This window comes from Coturnix japonica, chromosome 1 (genome assembly GCF_001577835.2).
Source record: "Coturnix japonica isolate 7356 chromosome 1, Coturnix japonica 2.1, whole genome shotgun sequence".
NCBI lineage: Eukaryota > Metazoa > Chordata > Aves > Galliformes > Phasianidae > Coturnix > Coturnix japonica.
The window spans coordinates 63,425,181-63,446,304 of NC_029516.1; the positions used below are offsets into that span (position 1 = coordinate 63,425,181).

Sequence of the window (21,124 nt, forward strand, 5' to 3'; positions counted from 1 at the left end):
CCCTAAGAAAATTCTGTTTCACTTTAGTCCCCCACAGAGATCCTGGGTGGCAGTAATAATATAGAGGATGAGCAATTATTTACTTCATCAGTTGGTCTGGGAAATACTTTAAAGTTTTGCAATCAAAAGATAATGGTCTTCTGAAACTACTTTCTGCTATTTGAATTTTCTTCAGAGACTGTTGTCACTGCATTAAATCATATGGAAACAAAACTTGATAATATGCCTACCTCCCCCGGTAAATAAGCTAGGAAATCTGGTACTGGAACTAGAAAGATAGCCTGTGCTTCATAGGAAACAATTATACAGAATGAGTATATCTTACCCATGAAGATGAAATATCTGTTATGATACAAATACTTTGTTTAAACCTTAGGCAATATGTGAAAGCTAAGGTATACTGCATCTGTATTTGTTCAGTTGTTCATGTTTGGTGTTTTGACCAACTTGCAGTTTAATTGCATTTACTTAAAATTGTTTAATTTTATTTCCCAGATCATAATCTAATTCAGTTCCAGCATCAGCAGTGTGAATGGAGATGCAACAGTTCATTCCAACCACAAAAAAATCATTATGTATGATATGTAGAAAGATAAGCAATTCTTACAGGTCTTTCTTTCAATGTAGGAGCCTCCAGAGGCTGGTGATTAAATGGTTGTTTCAGCCCGTCTTTCCTCTCTACAGTCTCAAACACCTTTCCCTTTGTTAACAATTTCATTCAGTAAAGCCCCAGTTCAGTAAATGACTTAATGTCACATAGTAAAGAGACTTACTGAATGATGGCCTGAATGCCACATTTGTGATTATTATCCACTGCAATCTGTGACACTGATTTCTTTTCTTATAAACTGCTGGGTGAATTCTTTCATTTTGTGGTCATATATACATGTGTACAGATGATATACTGCAGAGCTAAGGAGAACAGTTTTTATGTAATTGTATTAGAAAGGAATTGCGATACATCATCTATATAAAACTATCTAATAAAAAATGCCAACAGCCCTTCTGAAGATATGCCCTGCGCTCATTTTGCTTGTGTCAACGAGACTGAAAGCTTTAATTTTTTTTCAGTCTATTATTTGCTCATTGGATTCAGAAATAGAGTCTTCAATTTAAGAAGCGCAATGTGTAGCAAATCAAAGTAACAAAAAAAAAATAAAATAAAATAAAATCCAGCTGTGCACTTCACCACACGATCACTTCATCTGCTGCATGAGTCTTACATATCATGGCATTCCATCAAAGCTGATAGAAAGGCATTTTAGCATAGTTCTGTACATTGGGAAGGACACGGAACTGGTGAAAACAGTTCCTTATCAAAAGTTCACATTCTAAAGATAGACATAAAAAGGCAATTCAGACTCTACAGAAAGTCAGATTAAGTTGTTTTTGAAAATGAACTATGCAGCAATAGGCTTGAAATCATGTCAGTGTCAGACATGTTACAATCTGTCAGATGACAAACTGCAAATGGAAATATCTGTATGTACAGAATATAGTATATTATAGAAATGTGAGCTTTTAATAATTACCACGCAGTTATAATTCTAATTAACTACACATATCATACTAATTTTATCCTCTCATCAAAACAGATTTCCTTTGTCCATCATTTCTCCTACATGCACAAGAACCATGGGGATATATACTCATTGCTACACAGAATGTTTGGATGTACACACTTATGGCATCACCCTTCTTTTCCAAAATGCTGCATCTCAAATTAAGGTGTATCACAGTATCACAGTATCACAGTATCACAGTATCACAGTATCACAGTCTCGTGCGGGTTGGAAGGGACCTTAGAGATCATCGAGTCCAACCCCCAGGATTCGAGCCTCCTGTGTGGCAGAGCGGCACTTCTACCACTTGCATCACAGGGGGGATTCGAACCCAGGCCTCCGGTGTTGTAAGCGGCATTCCTACCACTGCGCCACCTGGAAGGCACACATATATTTATGTCTATCTTCAATTTGAATGTCAACTGCAACTAGCTGCGCTAAGATACAATACTAAAACTAGTAACTGTGCACCTGTAGGAACACTCTAGAGTTTACCTGATGCCAGGCTTCAGCATAAGGCAGAAAACAATTTAGTTTCTGTTACGAATCTCATGCATCTAAGAACTTTGAGTTAGTAGATTTTCCAGTAACAGCAAACTTCCTTGCCCTGAGATAAACCATCTCTTTTAATAAAAATACATATCTGTTTTTAAAGATTTTAAAATAATGAAATTTTGCAGATGAAAGATGACAACCCATTACTGCAGTTCTAAATTTCTCCTCATCACAAAGGGGATGTGTACATGTGTACAAAGACTCTGAAAGAACGACAGTGACACATTTTCAAATGATGCAAATGAGAATGCCTTACATGGCTGGGACACCACATGCAGTCAAGAGCAATAGCACTTTTTATGGTGGGGTGAATAAGCACATAGTAATAATGATTAGAAAATAAACCACATAAACAAAGCTCAAAGCTCAACTCATGTATATTGAGTATTGCCCACTCAGATTATTCTTAGTGTTTTTCTTTCTGGTCTTCAGGATATACGAATAAACATTTTTAAAACACTCAAGAAGCTAGACAGTTTGCTTTACTTTTAACTCCTCGGTGTTGAAACACTTGCATAACTGTTTGGGGACGTTTTTAGTTTTGTTTTAATGAGAATGTCAGTTTTAAAGTAGATCACAAATCATTGCAGAACTTGACGAAGAACATCAAAAGGAACTTCACTCATCTTTTATGAAACATCCGATTCGACATTTTAAAGTCAAATTTGTAGCTATAGTTACAGGAAATATTGTAATTCTAGACTGTACATTAGAAAGTGCTAGTAGTAGGTTAGGATTTAGTTTCAGAATATGGATTAACAGCAAGGAACTAGTGGCAGTTTCTATTCCAACATGACAAGGATAGCTCAGGAAAAAAAAATTAGTTGGAAGAAAAGGGCTTTAGGCAGTTGCCCATGAGCTAGGCAGTGATACGAAGAATCCAAAATGTGCTGAATAAACCTATTTAAAACTTTTAGATAAGAATCTGAATTTATTTTAAGTCCCAGAACAGAAGAAGCTCAAGTTTAAATCTATTCCTATCTCCTGAAATAAAAAGGGAAAGAAACATACTCCTGTTAATTCTAAGCCATGATAAAATTTCTTTACTTGGTTTATATGTTTTTTGTTTGTTTGTTTGTTTTTTACAGATGCTGAAAACCTGCTCACAGAACTGCATCAGTATTTAAGAAAACTACAGATTCACATACATTTAAACACTCAATGATGAGTTCACAAGTGAGATCAGTGCTCTGTTAGACTACTGCAAAAAGGAGCTGAGCAGAATAATAGTATTTGCTAAATGTTACTATGCGTACCTTAGCTTGAAAAGGAAATATGGCATCCAAAAAGACTTTTATTGTGTTGATCACGATATTCAACTTATGTCATACACTATTTTTTTATGCACTAAATGTTGAAGCCAGTAGCTATCTCATTGCTTTTTACCTAGGAACTACTACATTTGATGAGAGACTGGTAGGCAAAAAGAGGCCTTGGGTGCAGGGACAGCCCTGAGCAGGGAGATAACTGAGGAAAGAGGGAACACAGAGACAGGTTTGGTGATGAATACTGCATAAACAGGGCATAATGCCCAACACAGAAAAAAGTAATTGTATCAGTCAACAGAGGGGTAGCAACAGCTGCAAACTGACACATCTGGATCCCTCCCTTGGTGATGGTAGGCAACAACTGTATCTGGTCTCTATTTGAGCTGCTCTCCTGGGGCAGTCTGCTGTTCTGGGAACTGTATGCTTTGCTCATGTCTTGTAGCATGCATTTTGCTTAAGAAATATGAGAAGTATAGAATCAAATAGCAGATATTAAACAAATGTGGGAGATAAACCAGATAACAGAAACTTGCACATGGAGTTGTAGATGATAATCCATTCTGAAGCAGTTCTATTTTAAACGAGGTCTTGCAGCCACTGATCTGCATCCTTCTTATGCATATGTATGCACATACTTGTATCTGTGTGTGACTGTATAAACAGAAAAACCATGGCATTCACACCTTCTTGCACTCTCTCTGTATGTATGTGTACAAATAACCTAAAAAAATAAAACTTTTAAACATAAGAGGATGATAAGTAACTGAAAAATGAATAGTAAAATGACACGTGAAAAAAAACAGGGATACAGCATGTCTAGGAAAAATAAGCGCAAAGGACAAGATTTCTAATAAAGCTCTACATTGAGAAACATAGTAAATAGGCCAGAATCAAAGAGGAATCTTAATTATAAGCAGCAGTAACTCAGAAAGATTTGCAGGTCATAACATACAATCAAAGCATAAATAAATTGCCAGCATGATGTTAGGCCTCAGGGATTCAGGTAATCCTAGTGTGTAGAATCAAGGGAACACTTAGCAGTATCTGAAAAGTTATTTTATTTACTTTTCTGGTACAAGTAAAACTTCTGTGAAAGCACCGATTCTCATTTCTATCATAACATTTCATGAAATATACAGAAAAACTACAGAGAGCCACAGAGATGATTAAAAAACTGGGCAACATGACTTCCAGAGAAATTCTAGGAGGTCAATAATTTCTGTTTATCGGAGAGGTTGTTACCGATTATTTAGTCCCAGGTTGCACATAGCTATGTTAAAGAAATTTGAACAGCAGACTGCAAGCTACTGTAAAACAAAACAAAGACTGGCGATCACTAGAATGCTTTAAAGCTGACACAGACACAAATGGTTAGCTGTGAGAGTGGTTAACCAAGGCAACACCTAAAAATAATTGCTTTTACTTCATCAGGCATAAGGAATGTCTGCTTTAAAGAGGGATAAGCATCTGGGATGTATCCACATAGCTTCTGGAGAACAGTGTCACTGGGAAAAGCTTCATCTCATCTAGTTGGATTTACTCTGCAATAGGAAAAAGACAGTCTTAGCAGTGCTTTCATGCCTCACTCTCTTCTCCTCAACCTTCCTAGAGCAGGAAGAAGAAATCACCTCATTAGGGCTCCAGGGTTTGACAGGACTCAAAATAAGACTTCATGCTTAGACAAAGCACTGCCAAAAAATTATTTAACCAAATTTAATCTAGGGTGATCACCAAATCTCCTCATTTTCAATAACCATGTATGCCACACATTACTCTGAACTCATACAAAAAAGGAACTTACCTTCCTGCCTGTTTTCAAAGGTGCTTCCAGGAACTCTGAGATTTTCTAAAAATTGTTGCCAAGCCATTTTACCCGTTGCTTTCAGTCCAAACCTGAGGAAAAGAAAACAGGTTTAAAGGATTTTCTGATGAAAACACTGTGTTCCAAGGCGAATTTTGAAGTAGAAACATTACAACATCATTACAATATCAGCATGTGCAACATTCATGTTTAGAATAAACTTCCATAGCTTTTCTTTGTTACTAAAAACATAAACTGAGCCAACTTATTTTCTCAGTTCCAAATGTCTAGCTGTGGAAGAATTAGACCCCAAGCGAGAATTCATCTAACCATATGTACATGCCTGCACCTGAGCAAGTCACACTATCCCTTTATAGTCATTGGGAAGAACAGGCACTTTCAGGACAGAATTCATCTATCTCATTCTAAATTACATAACTAAAAACAGTTAGATGAATACTGGCCGTTGTTTCTCTCCAGCGACTATAAAATGGAGTCTAGGAGGAGCAGTTCAGATGTAGATGTTCACATTACAGATGTCTAGAATGCATCCCTTCTCATTATTTACACATAACAGTGGAGGAACTAACTAAAGGGAATTCATGTTTGTTTTTTTCTTTAATATTATGGCACTGACTGCATCCACACTTGAAAACTCCAAAATTATTTTAAGTGTTAAACTGTGTTAAAAATCACAGGAGCTAAACTAGTATCGTATTCAGTGAATGATTACTTGAAAATTACTAAGGAACTGATCCCATGACCATCCAAATTATTGGCATATTTCCTATTCAGTGTCAGTGATACTGTAGAAAGGCTCAAGTGAGCATAGCTAAAAGCACTCCTACTTCACAAAGTTCTTCATAGGCAACTACACCTCTCATGTATTATCAGAAATGTACTGACTTGCTACTCACATAATCTCAGAAAAGCTTTTTAAAATTTCTATTGCTCCTTAGAATGGTGGCAGATGGTGTTTAGAGTATTTGCTAATCCAAAGTGCCAAGGCCAAAGCTAAAAAATATCCAGACAAAATCAGAGGTATGCAAGACTTTCTGGGTCTTTTACAAAATAAACAAAGAAGCAATCAATAACCACAAAACAAAACAACCTCCAGTTTCAGGACTATGGCAGTTTCTCAAGCTCAGGCAAGAAGGCAAAACACACAAGTTACTGGAAGCACAGAATTAACTCTGGCTGTCTGAAACTGAAGACAACACAGAGTATTTGAGGGGAGGGAAAGGAGCTGGTCTGTATACAGTGTTCCTGCACAAGAACAGAATGCATGCACTGTGTTCAGTAGCTCAAGAGACAAACACTTTATAGTACATAAGTAGCATGGTTGCACCAGAGCCCAGAACAGGGGTTGGGAAGGACTAAGCACCAAAATATGAAAATGAATATGAATATGAAAATGAATGTAAATGAAGCCAGTGCTGGAATTTACATTTCACCATCTCATTCCTACTTTACCAGCAGTACTACTGAGGGTTGGGTTATTTAAAAAAAAAAAAAAGCTGTAGAAAGAAGAAATATTTCATCTCTGATTATTGTCTAGGATAAACAAATATGAAACAAACAGTGTGAAATAACAAATGAACTTTAAAATTAAGGCCAAGATAACAACTGTTATTTTGAGCCCCCAGCTGAGATCCCATCCCACTCAAATGTCTGCAGTCCACTAAATCACTCAAATTAAGCAGCAGAGAGTAATTCTGCATGAAAATGAGCAACTAGCCAATGCTACATCTATCAGAGCAACAGGTGTCCCCACTTCTACCTCCTTTCTCAGAAGTCCTACACTCACTTGTTGGACTTTGGCAATTACTGTTGCCAATATCTTGGGAGCTGACTTAAACTTAGGAAGAAATGCTAATGTGATTATAAGGTTTGCCATGATTAATTGTAATATGTGATGCCACTGATTGTTCCACGAGGGAAGGTGTTTTCCCCCATTCTGCAGATGGCTAATGGATCACAGAGCTCTTACGTTTCACTCATCTTCCCATGGCAGTCCAACACAGCCTTTTCTCTTGCAAGTTGGAAAGGGATGAGCCAGGTCCACATAGGGGGTGAAGGGGAACTTCCCAGCAGTAAGCTTCATGGATCAAATTAAGGAAAGTCTTATTTAGACAAAGCTCATTAAAGTCAGCGGGAATAAAACCTGAGGAAGGACATCAGTGTATTTTACTGATTTCAGAACAGTTCCTCCTTGTAGATGAGACACTGACCCTCAGATTTCCAATTGTGTTAAAAAGGCAATAATATGTTGCCAGAGGTCAGTGTTGGTGGTATGGCAGTAGAGGTTGAATCTTCCCACCTGTATTCCATTATATGTTGTTGCCATGTGACAGATGGCAGCAGAGGGGCAGACTGACAAAATGGTGTCAGACATGGAAGCGCGTATGAAGCAAAGGTGTGTCACTGAATTCCTCTATGCAGAAAAAAAATGGCACCCACTGATATTCCTTGATGCTTGTTGAATGTTTATGAAGATCAAACAGTGGATGTGAGCACAGCAAGGTGGTGGGTGGTGCATTTCAGCAGTGGTAACAGAGACATGCTGACTCTTGTCCACTGCTGGTGAAAATGCACAGCTAATGGTGATGACTATATTGAAAAATAGTGCTCTGTAGCTGAGAATTTGTTCTATTAAATAGTGTTATTGTCCTCTTTGCATTTGTGGTAGTTTCCATGGAAATAAGTAGGAGGTGTTACTTTTGGAGCAATGTACGTATATGTGTCTCAAGACAATTCCTCTTCGCTCAATGCAGCCCACACAAGTCAAAAGGCTGGACACCCATTATTTAGATGCTATAGGCGGAATAACTGACACATATAAATACCATTTTTCTGTAGGGTTAGAAAAAGTGCAAGCATTTTTAGAGTGGTAATCCAGCATTTTATCTACTACGGTATGCTAACGTATTTGTTAAAGTAATAAAAAACAACACTGCATGCCTTCTTGGAAGTATACTTATGATTATATCCAAATGAAAAGGAATATACTTCAAAAAAAAAGATTAAAAAAAAAAAAAAAGGCAGATTAGAGCTGTAACAACATGGATATCCAACAAAATCATTGAATAAATCACCTCACAGTGATTTTTTACTAAACGTTTCCCACTGAAAAATTCTCAGTCATCAATACCCTAACATCTGGTACTTTCATACAAATCTTAAATCAAGGAAAGAAAATACGATGGTAACAGAAAAAAGTTTTAGAAAAATACTGACAGTGACAAGTGAGTTTCTTTACATCACAAATGAAATTCACCAACTAGAAATATGGGTAGAGTCAAGAAAATTAAGTAGTAGAAGACTTGGCTCTTCATTTAGACTGCCTTCATACTGGTGGTGTATGATTTGTCAACAAGGACACCATACTAACCCTTCACCTGTGAAGATATATAATGCACAGCAAAACTCTAAAACACAATCAGAAATATGCCTCATGTGGCAATAGTAAAACACTGAAATAAATTCCTTCAGTTAGTACCGCTCTTTGTATAGTCTCAAGTTCACAACGTTTTATTTCTGACTCAGTATTTGAGAGTAAAAACTATGGAATTCAAGGAAGCTGGGTCTCAGTTGAGAAATGCCCTTTAAGTAAAGTGCCCCTCAGTGGCTTGCCTCCAGTGTATTTGATCTTGCTGCAGTGGGGACATACACTGAGAGAGAAGTGTGTAGATGATCTAGTCCTAAATGAGTCAAGGATGAAACCCTTGCTGACATCTAAGGCAAAACTGCATCAACTTCACCATGTCCCTTGCCCATCAATTACTATTACACTTATTATCAACTGTAATGAAGCTACTTTGTTATAAGAATTAGATAACTATGAAGAACTTCTGTCATTCCCTTCAACTGGTAGATCTTCTGAGTAACATTCTCTGAGAAGTACCACCTGAGAGACACAGCATACACAGGTGTCATGGTTTGAACAAAAAATCCACCTGCGTCCGTGACAGGGGGCTGTGGGCCCCGCAGGGGCCCTAGGCCGAAAGGAAAAAGTTAATTAGGAAAAGAAAACAGTGGCAACGATCTAAGGAGGCACACTTATTTACTAAATACTATATCGAAATACAGGATAACACAATATAATACAATATAATTGAAAATTGAGCTAATGAATCAAGCAAAATAGGAGAGAGAATGAGTCCCGTAACTGAGAGGCCTACTGTGAAATCTAGGCGAAACTGTGAAGGCTCCCACACACTCCCCTGAACGCCAGAACTTGAAAGATGTCAGTCTAGCCTGCAACCGAGTTAATATAGAGTCCAGGTCCCGTGACCTATTGTATTGTTCTCTGGGAGATGTAGTCTTCTTCTGTAAGTTGCAGATTCAGTAAAATGACCCATGCTTTATATGATGTTATGATGTGGAATACTGATAGCAAAATTACAAAATTATTAAACCATGACATTCCACCCCTTATTCTACATCATTACATTATGTTTATACATACATACACACTCATACGTATAGTTGTGAATAATCAGCAACCTTATTTTCTCGACAATTATATTTATTCCATGCATGGGGTACTGCGTATGTTTCGAGCCACCCAGTGGTTGCCTCCACCATGGTGAGTACATAACGCTTACCATTGCGAGATCGTGGCAAGGTGATATAATCAAGCTGACATGCCTCTCCATATTTATACTTTTGCCATCGCCCTTCCCCCCAAATATGTTTCATCCTCTTGGATTGTTTAATTATGGCGCATGTTTCACAGTCATGAATAACTTGAGCAATAGTGTCCATAGTTAAGTCCACCCCTCGGTCTCTGGCCCACTTATATGTTGCATCCCTTCCTTGATGACCTGAAGTCTCATGGGCCCACTGAGCTAGGAATAATTCACCTTTGTTCTGCCAGTCCAAGTCTATTTGAGCCACCTCAATTTTTGCAGCTCGATCAACCTGATGGTTATTTTTATGTTCTTCAGTAGCCTTACTTTTAGGCACATGAGTATCTACATGGCGCACCTTTACAACAATGTTCCTTATTCGGGCAGCAATGTCTTTCCACAGTTCAGCAGCCCAAAACAGGGTTTACCCTTTCGTTGCCAATTATCATCTTCCCACTGTTGCAACCACCCCCATAAGGCATTTGCCACCATCCATGAATCAGTATAAAGATGAAGCATTGGCCACCTCTCCCGTTCAGCCACATCTAAAGCCAGCTGAACAGCCTTACCTCTGTGAACTGACTTGATTCTCCTTTACCTTCAGTGGCCTCTGCAACTTGTCGTGTGGGGCTCCATACAGCAGCTTTCCATCTGCGATGCTTCCCTACAATACGACATGATCCGTCTGTGAATAGGGCAAATTTCTTTTCGTTTTCTGGTAGCTCATTGTATGGTGGTGCCTCTTTAGCACACGATACCTCTTCTGTAGGTGGTGTTTCAATTTTTTTACTCTTAGGCCAGTCCATGATCACTTCTAGGATCCAGGACAGCTGAGTTTTCCCATTCGAGCTCGTTGAGTAATTAATGAAATCCACTTACTCCAAGTGGCATCAGTAGCATGATGGGTGGAGGGAACCTGTCCTTTAAACATCCAGTTTATTACTGGCAAGCGAGGTGCTAGAAGAAGCTGAACCTCTGTCCCAACTACTTCAGAAGCAGCCTGAACCCCCTCATACATGGCTAAGATCTCCTTCTCAGTTGGAGTGTAGCGCTCCTCAGACCCTTTATATGCTCGACTCCAAAATCCTAGGGGTCAGCCTCGGGTCTCTCCTGAGGCTCTTTGCCACAAACTCCAGGTGGGACCTTTCTCTCCAGCAGCAGTGTAGAGGATGTTCTTCACATCCTGTCCCGTCCGTACTGGCCCCAAGGCCACGGCACGGGCTATCTCTTGTTTTATCTGCTCAAAAGCCTGCTGCTGCTCAGGACCCCATGAGAAATATTCTTCTTCCGTGTTACCTGATAAAGGGGGCTCACTATGTGGCTGTAGTTTGGGACATGCATTTCTCCAAAAGCCCACTACTATCCCAGAAAAGATTGGGTCTCTGTCTTGTCAGTGGGCGGAGACATAGCAGTGATTTTGTCAATCACATCTGCTGGGATGTGACGATGTCCATCTTGCCCATTTCCTAATCCTAAGAACTGGATTTCCTGGGCAGGCCCCTTCACCTTGCTGCGCTTAATGGCAAAATCAGCTTTTAAGAGACTTTTGGATTATCTGTTTTACCTTTCTTGGAAACCTCTGCTGCTGTATGGCCCCACACCACAATGTCATCAATATACTGCAAGTGCTCAGGAGCATTACCCTGTTCCAAAACAGCTTGGATCAATCCATGGCAAATTGTTGGGCTGTGCTTCCACCCCTGGGGTAAACGGTTCCAGGTATACTGAATACCTCTCCAGGTAAAAGCAAACTGTGGCCTACATTTTGCAGCCAATGGGATGGAAAAGAAGGCATTAGCAATATCAATGGTGGCATACCACCTAGCTTCTTTTGACTCCAATTCATACTGGACTATTCTAGCATGGTCTGGTACGCAGCACTGTAATGAGGTGTGACATTCCATTCAAGGCCACGGTAATCTACATCAACCTCCATTCCCACTGGGTTTTACTGCAACCTGGCCATATGGGGCTTGTTAAAGGTGAATGAGTTTTTTGCTAAATCATCTCCCTGATTCTTCTAATTGGCGATATTAGCTTGTGATAATGGGGAAGCAATGAGTCCCTATTGGTGCGGTACGCCCTCTGTGGAACCACTTTAGGTGCGCAAATTGGTACCTCTTGGTCTTTACTTGGAGCAAACCCCACGCAGAAGGATCATCTGACAGACCAGGTAAAGCTGACAGCTGCTTTAAAACCCGTCCGTGTTAACAGGCACGCTATCCTAAAGGCCATCGATAACCCCTTGGGATCCTTAAAATATCCCCATCCTAAGGTAATCGATACCCAATATACATGACGCCTTCTGGGACCAGTCACAAAGGGTGTCCTCTGCCAGTTTTTACCAAGTGAGGCTTATTTTCAGCCTCCAACATAGTTCAATTCTTGGGAACCCGCCAGTCACTCCATAGATTAATATAATTGGTTGTGTCCCTTGGTGAACTTGAAGGGCATTAGGTGGATTGTGCACCAGGTCCACCAGAGGCCTTTATATTATCTGTGGTTGAGATGGGCCAGGCCAACTTAATCCACACAGGTCCAGTATAACTCTATTGTCCCTTTCCCCCCCCTGGCTGGGGGCAGGGCCCCTCTATTGTTTACCTCGGTGGCTTGCAGCAACTGGAACTCTCCCCTTCTTGGAAGAGTTCACCTTGGTGGTTGTTTCACATTGTAATTCTTTCACTCGTGCCTGAAGTGAACCTGAACCTGAACAACAGGTTCAAACATTTCTGTTTACAGCATTGTTAAAATGTCGCCATATTTTTCATACACTAGAGAAGGCTCCAGTGGAAGAACACATGCAGAAATCTTTCCATTATGTAACTGCTTTTAAGAGCAAGATTTACTTGAAGATTTAAACATGAAAGTGACATGAATTGAAAGAACTATAATAGCCATTTTTACAAAGCAATAGTCCATCACTGTTATATCATACTGTGAATGACTAGAAGCAAAAACAATTTATCTGACAAATACACAGAGCAATATGGTTAGTGCAGATGATACTCTCCAACAGCACCTGCTGCTATAAAACATATCTGCACTAAGGTCCTTACAGCTAACTATTTCATATAAAGAAAAAATAATTCTGTCCTTTATTTATATGGATGATTGCATTATTCAAGCAATTTCCATATAAATTATGAACTGTGGAAACATTAAGCAGTGATGCAGGATCTAGTCATAGGCCTCCTCACACTCTGTGTTTTGGGTGCCTTGTAAGCTCAAGCAGTATCTTGTAGTAAAATTGATGTGTAAGAGTTAAGCTGTTCTTCCCTTCTCTTTGGCCATATGCCCTTGGCAATGTTGCCAAGGAGTACAGAGTGTATCCTGGAAGTTTCCTTCTCACAGTTTTTGCTTTCTGAGTATAAAAGATTAATCATTAGAGATCCTGGTCTACATTTAGCCAAGAGCCACAAAAACACCCATTCCTATGATATTTTGGCTTTCTAAAGGAAATACGAGTTTAGGAAGCTAGTCTATATAAACAAACTGAAGTAATGTTTAGGAAATCATATTCTGGAAAGCATCCCACAGCCCAAACTCAGATCTACTGAGATTCTCTAGGCAAGGCAGGAAAACGTTTTCGATTCATTTAACTTCTCTATACAATAGTGCCCACAAGATCATTTGAGTTTTGGTAGTAATACTGAGAAGGTGCCCGGTGAAAGTAAAATAGCATACTGTCTTTAACCCAGCAGTTGGCATTATTTCTCAGTTGTCACAGCAAATGCATAAAAAGTCTTTGCCACATTTAGTTTACACTGACATTTCAAGGTATGAAATTTATTCACTATGGCGCACAGGAGGGTCCCTCACACACTCTCAAATGAGAAGTCAGACAAGTTTCTCAAACAATAAATCTGCCTCAAAATTCTGTGCCAAAAGTACTTGGTGGATCAGCCTGCTGATAACATCTCTCTTAAGTAATTTTAAAACCATCCATCGCATAGCCTAGTATCAATGTTCCCCTTATTAAAAATGGGTCCTTAGCACAATGAATACTGGAAAATTTTAGGAAAAATATAATAGTTAACATAGCTTGTTGTATAAAAATATTACACATCTCTTTGGTTATTTCTTCTTAATGTTACTGTTGCAGCAGAGCTATGTGGATGTGTTTTTGCTTGTGGGACTTGTAAAAAGCCTGAAAGTTGACTTACTGCAGATTTTGATAAGGCTCATGAAACAATAGGAGTCTGGTTTGTTTTCCTGAAACGTTAGCTCACACTGGGTTGCTGAATACTGCAAGCATCCCTGAGGCTTTTCTCCCCTCACCATTTTTTGACATCTGCTTCTAAGCTGATTATTGTTTATTCAGAACTGCCAAAATCACAGAGAGAAGATAATGTATGAAGAGATTTTAGAAAGCCCAAAATAAACATGAAACACTGGGAGCGCTTGTAAGGTGAGATGCACCATACTTCCAATCCAGGCCTTGACCTCCATATCAAAGATAGAAAAGACAAAAAAAAGGCCAAGAAGTTGAATGTCCCTGAGTCTTGTTTGTCTCTCTTGTCTTTTCAAGGTTGAAAAAGCACAGCTACAGGTCTGTGTGAGCCAGTTTCTAGTAAAACATGCAGTTCTGATGCATAGCCTGACTTCTAAGTGAGGATTTCCATGGCATGAAGACACATGAGTGAGTATTGGAAAGCTTTTTTCCTTTCACCTTGCATAAAGCAGGTGAAACACAGTAATACAGTGACAGTTACATTCATCCATCACACTCCACAACTTTCTTCAGTTAAGATCACATCTAAAATCAAAAGAGGTCATTGGTCATGTCTATTCCATCTTCTATCTCAGTTCTAAGCTTGCTGCCACATATGAGAATATATGTGTTTCTGCAGCAGCACCTATCCACTAACTATTTATTTTATGTAAGACAGAAAATCACAGAATGACCTGGATTGGAAGGGACCTCAAGGATCATGTAGTTCCAACCCCCCTGCCTAGCAGGGCCACCAAACACCATAATTATACCTAGCATCAGAGTTTGAACACGGGCCCTGTCCAACCTGGTCCTTGAACCAGCTCCCAAGACGGGGCATCCACACCTCACTGGGCAGCCCTGTTCCGGCCTAAAACTCTCTAGTGAGCACCTTCATCCCCCTAACCCACCCTCCAACTAAATCCCTTCCTTTCATCCTTAATTAAAACCATTTCCCTGTTTCTGCTATCTCCGTCAGCCTTCTTTATGACCACGAGATTACTCTCTACATCCTTCACTGGAGCTAAGTTCCCTTCAAGGAATATTGACAGGCTGCAATGAGGTCACCCGCACTTACCCTCTTCTACGGCTCTGAAAAGCCCAACTCTTCAGCCTGTCCTCATAGGGGAGGTGCTCCCAGCTGCCTGATCATCTTTTGGTGGGCCCTCCTCTGCCCTTTTCTCAAAATCTCGCATGATCCTTTTTGTAACTTAGAGCGGCTCCGTACACCTGGAACACCATGTATCTACGACCCCCAGCATCCGGGCCGCCTCCCCACAACGAAGAAGAAAGTAGCAAGAGGGACAAATACTCCTCATCTGCTGGCCACTCCTCTCCAATGACTGGAGCCCGAGGATCCCATTTGCTTTCCGGGCTGCAGACGACGCACTGTTGGCTCATGTTGAGTCCTTCGTCCATGCAAGGACCCCCAGGCTCTTCTCTGCGAGCTGCTCTCAGGAAACTCCTCCCAGCCTGATAAAGGTGCAGCTGGGGTTCTTCCGGCACCACACAGTAAAACATGCACTTTGCCGTGTTGGAACCTCATTAGGTTCACACCGAGCCCAGCTTTCCAGCCTTTCAAGGTCCCTCTGAATAGTCCGTTCCTCCACCTATTGACCGCACCACTCAGGCTTGGTGTCCCGTCAGCAAAACTTGCTGAGGGTGCACGGTCATTCTCTTGAATGTCATTAATAAAGATGTTAAAGAGCCCCGGTCCCAAAGAGACCTTGAGAGACAACCGCTCGTTACCCAGCCTCCCTGGAACATAGAGCCATTGAACACCCCCTCTGTCTATCAGCTTTCAAAACAATTGCTTCATCCATCTAGTTGTCCACTCCATCAAATCACTTCCTCAATTTGGAGATAGGAATGTGATAGGGGAATGTCAAAGGCACCTTGCCTCAGTCAGGTAAATTACTCGTCGCCTTCCCTTCGTCCAGTATGCCGCATCCACTATAAACCAGGTATAGGTATGGGTTATTTTACAGCTTCCATAGTTTGGAGAGTATATCCCTCCATCATAGAAGGCTGGTCACGGAAGAACATAGTTGCAGTTTTAGCAGTTGAACTTCCCCTGGTGAAGCTGTGCTGGCTGTCTCGGATCACATGCTGCGTTTCTAGTTATGTGATCGAGCATGTTGTCCAGGCGATTGTTCATAATCTTCCCAGGCACTCGGTGTAACGGCTTAACGGAGGGGCATTGCTATAGAGTACGATTTGAAAGTAATTCGCGATTCACTTGAGGATAGATTGCTGATGTATGCGTTGTGTGTGGTATCTGTAGTTAAAACCCAGGGTCCTCCTGCTCCCCTTCTTGTAAATGGGAGTGGACCGTGACCTTCCTCAATCATCCGGACCTCACCTGACACCACAGACTTCTCCAATATGATGGAGAGCGGCTCAGGCACACACTCAGCCCAGCTCCTTCAGGACCCTGGGATGCACCCATCCTGGCCCCATAGACTGTACTCATTCAGTCCTAAAGGAGCACTCTCCGGACTTGCTCTTAACCTTAACAGTGGGGAGGGATTTACCTCTTGTCACATAGAGGTAATGGTGGTTGCAAGACCTTTAGTGGACGTGAAACAGACTAGAATCCTGGCAACCAGTGAAGACCGAGGTGAAGAACTCATTCAGCACCTTTCGAGCTTTCCTCTTCACTGTTGATGCATTCTCCTTTCAAATCTTAAACCAAAAGTAAGGTACGCCCGTTTATGGCCTAGTCTCTTCTGGCCATGTACTGTAGACGAGGTTTTCTATTGTTTTTCACATCCCTACGCCAAGTTCAGTTTCTGCCTTGCGGCCTTGGCTTTCTGATCCACGTCTGAAGTTCGGACGGCATCCTGTATTCTTACACTGGTGACACAGCCTTAGTTATCCAAGAGCTTGTTACACCCCTTTTTCACCTCAGTTATCTTGCAGGTATCCGTTGCTGAGCCATCCGGTTTCCCTACCTTGCCTACTCACTTTCTTATTCAGGAGAATGGAGAACTCTTGTGCTCCAGTAAGGCATCCTTAAAGAACTGCTAGCTCTCCTCAACATCCTTGTCTTTGAGGGCAGGGAGCCAGGGGATCTTGGCCAGCAATCCATTGAGTAGCTTGAAGTCTGCTCTTCTAAAGTTCAGCGTCCTGGTCCTGCTCTTTGCCAGGCCCACATCGCTTGAGATCACAAACTCAACCAGGGCATGGTCCCTGGAGCCCAGGCAGCCTCCAACCTTGACACCTTTAATGATCTCCTCAGCGTTGGTGAGCAGCAGGTCCAGCAACACTTCACCTCTGGTACGTCTGTCCAATACCTGAACCAGAAAGCTATCATCAATGGATTCCAAGAGCCTTCTGGAGCTCTTGCAGCTCACCGTGTGGTTTTTCCAACAGATGTCCGGATGGTTGAAGTCCCCCACCAGGACAAGAGCCTGTGAGCCAGACGCCTCACACATCTGGAGCAAGAAAGCCTCGTCAACAGCCTCCCCTTGATCAGGTGGCCTGTAGTATTGTCAAACAGTAAAATAATTGTCAAACAGTGGTAACTAGTCATTACTCGGAGAAGTCGTTACTTACTTTTACCTGACAGAGCAATCTAGCAATTCACATTATGAAATACTTTAGCCATCAAGCTACAACACACTCACATTTTGTTTTAGCCCAAGGAATCTGGAGTCTAATACTATTTTTAACACTGTTAATCAGTGGTTAGGAATCAGGGCTGTAAAGTCCAGCAAAATTCCAAATTAGATCCATCAGGACCAAATACATCTATTGATATGGATGGAAAGAAGAAAAAGGACCCAAGAATTCCACTCTTTTTCTGAGCAATATCTGGAGTTTGTTTTTCTGTAGTGTTTTTTGTTTGTTTGTTTGTTTGCTAAACTGTATCTGTACTTAGGCCAAAATTCCTCAGAAATTCTTCATAGTTCATCATATCTAGCATAGTAGTGGTTCCACTTCAAAGAGAAAATATCCAGCTTTATGAGAACACTGCTATTCTATATCACATTTGCAGTGATTTGAATAAATATTTATGAAAAATTTAGAAGAGAATACATACATAAAGATTGTGAAAAATGAGTAAATAACTGTAACTTTTTTTGTGGTTTTTTTTTTTTTCCTGGTCTCTTAATTCCCCCATTATATTCTTTTCTGGTGTCTTTTCTCTGCACAAGATTATGTCTATAGTATGTGAGCTGTCTGCATAATATCATTCAAATCCATGATACAGTGCCATTTGGTTGGTCATCTACATGAACATGAATTTTAATGTATCTGCACAAAGCCATTCCTCTTCCAAAAATATAAGAATACTATTGCATTCTTAAACAAAATCTAGCATAACTTATGGTGAATCATGCTTAAACTCTGTAGCAAGTTTTCTAGATGTTACAGTAGGCTAAAATTTTGCAGCAGCTTCATTTGGATTAAATATGAATGGCATTTTGCAATTAGAACTCATTTCCACGTGGTATTAATTTCCACAGCTTTGAAATTAACCTTTGATTGCAAGCAGTTACTTTCTAGATATTTCTCCTGATCAGCAGTGGAACTGTTAACATAAAAATACACTTGTTATCCTAAATTGTATTCAATTGCTTGGAAAGAATGAGCAGTTTCCACCTTTCAGAATGACAGTCTGCTAGAGAACTCAGAATCAGTTTAACACATTTTGTTGTAGGATTTACCTCCAGTCCCCATCAGACAACAGGGCTGTGACTCATGTTCACATTTTATCCAGAATTTAATGAATTCCAGGAATATGTAGTTCTTAAAATAAAAAATCTGTTGCATCAAGAGAATGCATAAACTCTAAAGTTGAAACGGTTTACCACTGAATATCTTGTACAGCACAGGCAATCAAGATTCTCTCAACTTCCTTTGCATTTAGTTCCATAATTAGTGTTTAAATAAAATTAAACTCATGGTCAATTTAAGATTTTCTGACAGAAATGCATCCAGCTAATCCTGATCAATTTGTTCTAAAAGTGAATGGCAGGAGAATTGCCTTATTTTTTTTATTTGAATGTGTCTACCTAGTGAAGATACAACACCAGATGATGTGGTCACCTTTTAAACTCCTTTTTCAAAGGCTAAATGAATTGTCTGCTAACATTAAGCTCAAAAGTATTTGCATTGTCCCTTGAATCATAATGGTGACTTCTTTGCACAATTTTCCAATGTTCTGAGAATGAGAGTACCTGACATGAAAGTGTTCAGGTTTTGGCTCTGTCAGCATATGAAAATAAAGCCCCTTTTTGGGACATTAATGTTTTCACAGCCTCAGAGTAGAAACCAAGACCTCATAAAAAAAGAGAAGAGATGTACCCTGCTATTTGCACCAGCATAGGAGGCCAAGATCTACTGGTGATGTATGGGCCCATTAATGTGATAAAGAAAAACCAGGTTGGCCATTTTTCAAATTCCATTTGCAACAAGTAGAGAGAGAGCTGCACTGTAACACTGCCTGCTTACCTCTATCTTAGCAAAAGGGGAAAGAAAAATTAGTTGCTAAGATCACCATAAACTAATCAGTTTTGAGGGGTATGAAAGAGAAGAATTTCTGATCCCAGTATTAGATCTTCTTAAACAGTTTGGAAGCCAATAGCTTGTCTCTTGCCTCCGTTTCTCATCTCTAAAAGTAGAACAATAATGCCATCCTAGCCATGGGCCTACATTGGTTACTCACAGTAAACTATAAACCTTTGTTTTGATGCATATAAATTATGGTTATATATTTATGGGGGACTTAAATTCTTTTCCCTATCGAGAGGGATTCCTTCGCACCCTATTTCCCCTCAAGACTTTTCTTTGTGACTTATTAAAGGATGAGGATTATCTCTTAATTTATTTTCAAGGAAGTTTTAGAGGAATTAAGACTAGCTGTGAGCTGTACATATGGAAATAAAGAATGAACATATAGACTGACATCTGTGAAGTGCAGTAAAATCATGCTTGAGAAAATGGATAGATTTGCTTCCAATTTGAACAAACGTTTCACACTGACATTCAAAATAAAAAAAAAATACTTCAAAAACATTGGTATGATATGACTATTTGAAGACTAATATATCTATTTCATGGAAGTGCCACGAGAAATATCAGGTTAATAGCATACTTCAGTATCAGGAATGATACTTGAGAATACTTGAGGAGTTCCTGACATTCTGCTTTGTTTATAGCTCCACTTTTGATTTACAAAATAAATAAATAAATAAATAAATAAATAAAGAGAGAGAGAGAGACACCAAACCACAACCTACAGCAAAGAACAGATATATATACAAATTATCATGGATTTACTACAAAACAGGAACACTCTCCAGTCATTATCCTACATTAGCGACAGTTTGCAGTAAGCCATACTTACTCTGTACTCTATCACATGAAAACTTTTGCATTCCCTGCTCTAGAAACTTTTCACTATTACTCTCAAGCAATTTCTGTTGTATTGAACAAAATGGCTTATTATAGATCTGCATATATCAAGGCTGGATAGCTGATTTCATTTAGTGAACAGAAATACAGAACTAATTGTTGGTACAAAATTGCACTTCTGCCAGTGTAGAAGTTCTTCACATTCCAGCCCCTAATACAGGAGCACAGATTTCAAAGAATAGGCAAGAATCTCATCATCATGCAGTGGTCAGCCACATCATTATCATAGTGGTGAGCTACAATCTGGACATGCAATGCATGGAGACTGTGTTGGTAGCAGTAGCTCCCAAAACTGGACCGAAGCTTATTTGGTGTATTTTCTTACAGTCAAGAACAGGTTGAGAGCCTGTGGGTTAGGATTAGAGATGGGACTAATAAAGGTCAGCTGGTATTAGGGGTATACTACAGGCCACCTGATCAAGGGGAGGCTGCTGATGAGGCTTTCTTGCTCCAGATGCGTGAGGCGTCTGGCTCACGGGCTCTGTTTCCAACCCCTGCTAGCAGGGACCAAACATACACCTTTACTAGATCAGGTTGCCCAGCGGCGCCCGTCCAACCTGGTCTTCAAACACGCTCCAAGGACGGGGCAATCCACAGCTCACTGGGCAGCCTGTTTTCCAGGACCGTAACCACTCCTTCTATAAAGACTTTCCGCTAAAACATACCAACCTAAA

The 21,124-nt window shown here is 40.2% G+C and overlaps 1 long non-coding RNA gene across 1 annotated transcript in view; it reads right to left on the reverse strand.

The window, feature by feature from the left end:
• Nucleotides 1–4,423: 4,423 nt before the first annotated feature.
• Nucleotides 4,424–21,124, reverse strand: part of LOC107317379 — a 46,134-nt gene continuing 29,433 nt past the window's right edge. Inside the window, exons 2-3 of the long non-coding RNA XR_001556855.2 lie at nucleotides 5,187–5,278; nucleotides 4,424–4,926 (exon numbers count right to left, since the gene is read on the reverse strand). This is a non-coding gene — a long non-coding RNA (uncharacterized LOC107317379). The remainder of the gene's footprint in view (nucleotides 4,927–5,186; nucleotides 5,279–21,124) is intronic.